Source organism: Lepisma saccharinum, chromosome 23 (assembly GCF_977018435.1).
Source record: "Lepisma saccharinum chromosome 23, izLepSacc3.1, whole genome shotgun sequence".
Classification (NCBI taxonomy): Eukaryota; Metazoa; Arthropoda; class Insecta; order Zygentoma; family Lepismatidae; genus Lepisma; species Lepisma saccharinum.
The window spans coordinates 9075194-9080445 of record NC_139251.1 but is presented as its reverse complement, the minus strand read 5'-3'; positions in this window follow the sequence as shown (position 1 = coordinate 9080445).

Sequence of the window (5252 nt, the reverse complement as noted above, 5' to 3'; positions counted from 1 at the left end):
TGCATGAAACTTTTCAAATTTTCTACCAAGCAACTGAGAAGAAAGAGCCTATATGATTAATATTTATAATGTTATTAAATATAAAAGTAAATTACTAAACATGTAAAAATACATTAGTATTTAATACATATAAGGGAATTTATTTGATATTTTTTATGTATCACATATTTATAACTACCTTCTCGATTGCGCCGTGAATACGTTTTCGCCTTGCAATCAAGGAGTCCCGGGTTCGATACCTGGTGGAGGCACATAGTGGTTCGGATCCCACTTTAAACTATCGTTTGATTGACTTGTTATTGATTTTTAGTTTTGGTTATTATGTATAGATTTTCTACCTACCTGTGGGTGATCGCGGCGATAGGGTTGAAATAAAACATTATCTCTTATGCCTTTAGAATCGGTTTGGATGGAAGGGGGAAGGTTGCGTGGTATTCGCATTAACACAAGGTTAGTCGAGCAACTGTGCAGAATAAGGTTGACTAACAATGGTAGTGAGCCTAAAGTATCCAAAGTAAACATATATTGCTTAAATATGTCTGCATTATACAGTGACTCAACTACAGGGGGAACAGGGGCTAATGCGAGCAATTACCCCTTCGATTTCAAATTTTATGCAAATAAAAATTCATTTTGTAAAATTTTCTTGCTTGTTTCGCTCGCATTATCTGCTATTCTTGTTTTCATCAAGTTCAGAGGGGCGACGGGAGCCAGCCATTGGGCACGAATGATCTAAAAAAAGTTGTAAAAGAGAGAATACCATGGAGTCCAGGAAAATTAATTGCGCACTAATAAATCAATATTGTTTTCAATTGCACAAATTGGATCTAAAAATTTTTGAGGTATCTATCTGCATTTTTCCGGACCTTCTCATCGGACTAAAATGTATGATATAAAGTAATCCCCTCACATTAGCCTTCTAATACTAATAGTAACTAATGTATTCAACAATGTGCTCATTTCTGTTTTGGGGGTTGAACTGGACCTCTAGATTTCCAGTGTTAACCCAGCATCACAAGTTCAATTGGAATCTAGTAGAAGGAAGTATGGTGGAACTCCAGCCTTGAAAGACGGGTAATAGAGCGGTGATGGGACTTCATTCACTGAAAATTCGTCACTCAATGAAAGTCGATCGGAAAGACTGAATTCCGAAAAGGATTTCAATTTTAATAATAGTGGACATTATTAATAATAATTTCAACAATAGCATTTCTTTTCGATATATTTCATGAAACAAGACCTTTTTATATTAATAATAGATCATCAGTGCTGGAGTTGTGGGTGTGGAGAAGGAGTGCAGAGGGGTGCTTTTCCCCCAGTTATGTAAATTTCCATTAACCATCCCCTCCTGCTAGGATACTTTGCATAAGCATCCCCCACTTCTTCATTGTCTCCATGCTGATCTACACAAAGACCCTCCTCGGCCAAGAGGCCTCCCCGATGGCGCAGTGGTAGCGTCGTCGCCTTGTAATCAAGGGGTCCCGGGTTCGATACCTGGTGGAGGCACAAGTGGTTCGGATCCCACTTTAAACTGTAGGTCCGGTCCCGATTAGCCTTACTGTGCATAAAGTGGACTGAAAACACCAAATCAATCCAATCCTCCTCGACCAAGCATACCAGCTATAGGAGTATCCACTTCGAGCACTGTAGATCATAAAATAAAAACACACTGGAAAGAAGGAAATGTCCACAGAATTTCATTATGGAAGAAAAATGAACTTCACAAAATGCCCCCAAATAATGGTAACATTTAACCCATACGCTGTGAACCCTTAGGGCAAAGGGATAATTCGACTCCACATCAAACTGAGTTTTGGGATCACTTTGAAGTAACATGGAACAGGTGTAAACTATTTTAGAGTTTTTTTCAGCTCTTATTTGAATATAAAAAGGCTTAGAGCCATCTTGAAAATATTTGATGTGAAGTTACATTCAAATACCACACGTAAAATTAAAATTAGTAATAAAAGTTCATGATTTATCCAAATTAATTCTTTATATTGTGCAGCAACAAAGCAACGACTGGTTGAGTAACTGGATCTTTCTATACTGGATTCATGCAAGAAATAATAAGTTATGTCAGCGTTTCGTTAAAAAACACAACAAATATGCCTTTGACAACAACCCTGATTTCTTGACCAAACGACCGCCAAAAGCTCAAAAACTCACTTTCTCTCCACGTTCCGCGCCTCATTTATTGCGCTGACGATGTTTCACGGCGCAGAAAAGCAGTGATGAGTGAAATTCACTCTCTCATCCTCTCATCCTTTGAAGGATGAATGCACCTTATCGTAATTTTCCAAGTCCCGGGGACCAATGTTTATATATATCGTGACCTTTGTAAACCTCTCTCGGGGGAACACGATGTGCCACACGCGCGCGCGCGCGTGCCTCTCATTATTTCCGTATTGTGACGCAAAGCACAAAGTACAGTAGTGTCACAAATATGCCTTTGACAACAACCCTGATTTCTTGACCAAACGACCGCCAAAAGCTCAAAAACTCACTTTCTCTCCACGTTCCGCGCCTCATTTATTGCGCTGACGATGTTTCACGGCGCAGAAAAGCAGTGATGAGTGAAATTCACTCTCTCATCCTCTCATCCTTTGAAGGATGAATGCACCTTATCGTAATTTTCCAAGTCCCGGGGACCAATGTTTATATATATCGTGACCTTTGTAAACCTCTCTCGGGGGAACACGATGTGCCACACGCGCGCGCGCGCGTGCCTCTCATTATTTCCGTATTGTGACGCAAACAAACAAATAAATAATTGTTGTTTTTTAGGATTCCTGGCCCCTATAACCTCGCCAGGGTGCGTGGTGCCCAACCAAAAAAGTAAAAAGGTTCTCTAACGGCTGCGGTTGTAGATAACCACACCTCTATAGAGTTTCACGTGTTTGTTTTTTTTTCTCTCAAACTTCCATGAAACTCTACAGAGGACCTCCGTAATGCATGCAACGTGTACTAACGACTCTAGTGTTATTTTGATGTTGTAAATTTTTTAGATATAGAGTTTTATTGTGAGATAGATAAAAAATTATGTTTATTATAATATTTTCTTGATGAAGATGGAGAATATATGTGTGTGTTACAAATAAAGTTGCATGCTTTTTTTTCTAGTGTGTGTGTATGTGTATGTGTTTTTTTGATGTTCGACAGCATCTGAAACGATAAAAAAAAGAATTTTATTGTTAATTTTCTCGTGTAAAAACAACAAAAATTTTGTGCAAATTTCTGATTGTCTCGTGCTATAGTGATGAAAAAAAAAGATATTGTAAGATAACTGATGAAATTGATATTGTAACTGATCTGAACTAGTGAAATTCGTATTGTGCCATTGTAACTGATTGTGCTAGTACAAAAAATTCCTTATTGTAACTGATTGTGAAAGAAAATATGTTAAAAACCTGTTAAAACTGCTCTGTGACCCTCTCGTTCTTCACGTCGTGGACGAAGGACTTCTCTGCGACCAGGATGACGCTGCATAGAGTATCCTCGGGCAACGGACTGTTGAACTCGCAGACGATCTTGATGTTGGTGCGATCGTTGACCACCACCTGCTTTCTTTTCGTGGTATTGATGACGGATATGGGTCTGCGTGTTTTGAATTCGCTGGGCGTGTAGTACACGTCCACGTTTCCCTCGGTCACGCGCTTGTAAGCCGTGTAAGCTTCGTAAAGTTTGAGGTAATCGTCTTTGGTCATGTCGAGGTTGTAATTTTCGCGCGGGAACACTTCGTTCCTACCGTTCTTCAGATAAACGTTCTTGATCTTGCAGTCGTCGAACTTGCTGGAATCTTTTTCCTGATTCTTATCGCGTCCGGTCTGAAAAAGTACAATGACGAAATCTGGCATGTCGAACTGTATGTTGTTGAACTGCGTCGTCACGTCGAATTCCATGTGACTTCCCGACGCTAACTTCTGCACGCACTGGTAACCGTGAAAGTGAATCGGCACCTGTGGACTTTTCAAGATCTCCGCTTTGTACTTGAGGGCGTAGTTCGTTTCGTATTCCACGATCGGCATTCTCAACTCCATGCTCCGGATGACGCACTTGGCTGCTTCGGGTAAAGTGTTGGGCAGCGGCGTGGTACCGTCCGGACCCAAAGTAGCGCATCGCATCAGTGCGTCGTTGTCGTTGGCCGCTCTTCGAAACGTGATCCTCAGTCCTCCCTTCCACATGATCTCCTTGTAGTCCGAGAAGAATCCCGGAAGCAGACGCATGGGAAAGAGCACCGTGTGACTTATCGTCGATATTTTCGTCCCGGCTTCCAACCCCCCGGCCTGATAGTATGCCGCGTCCGTTTTGGATAATTTCAATGTTCCCACTGCCGTCGACGTGATGCCTGGATAATCGATTCTGTCGATGACGGTGTTGTGTTTCCTCACCTCCACCTGCGAGAACAGGTGAGGCACGAAGTTGTCCACGAGTATCAAATTTGCATTGGGCGGAAACGCGTCTCCGCTTTCCTTCTTCACCACGTCGAATTGAAGGTAGAGGTCCGCTCTGTAAGGATGAACGAACCCATCCCCTACGTCCACGTCGTATTCGATCTCCCGGTTCGCTTCGTTCAAATTTGCGAACGTGCGACGGTTGGGAGGGAAAGATTGCAATTCGTAACTTTCGATTTGCTCCATTTTTTTTTCCACTATGTATGGTTATTTATTATACGTTGATCTCCACGATGGCTGTGGTCGTTGCACCTGCGAAATCCACCACCTCTCCTTTCTCGTTCGTCACCACCAACTCTATGTCGTCTATGCGGTTGCGACATACTGGAAAATAGATCGGCGAAGAGGGTGTGTAGATGATCGGTTCCATGAACTCGGAACTTGGTTTGAAAGTGGCTATGATTCCCGTCTGCTTGTGACTTCCCAGCAACCCCCCGTCCGAGGATTTCGTGATCATTCCTTCCGCCACGTTGCAGTGTACGTTCAGAGTCTCTATGGCCAAGAATTTAGGAATGTTGGTTGCCGTGTGTTTGATGCCAGCTTCGAGTTTGGTGTCGTTCTCGAAACCTAAAAGTTCTCCCATGGTGCCCAGGTCCACGGTCTCCGACGCGGATACGATTTCGACTCTGTGCGTGACCGAATTTTGAGAAAGGTACGTGCCTTTGGGTAACTGAGCTTGCAAAGTGGAAAGATTGTATTGGCCTGGCGTGACGACGATGTGTTCGCTTCCGACGCTAATTTTGTTGTTGTGTTGCGTGACGTTAGGTATGAGGTACATGCTGTAGAATGCACGCAGAG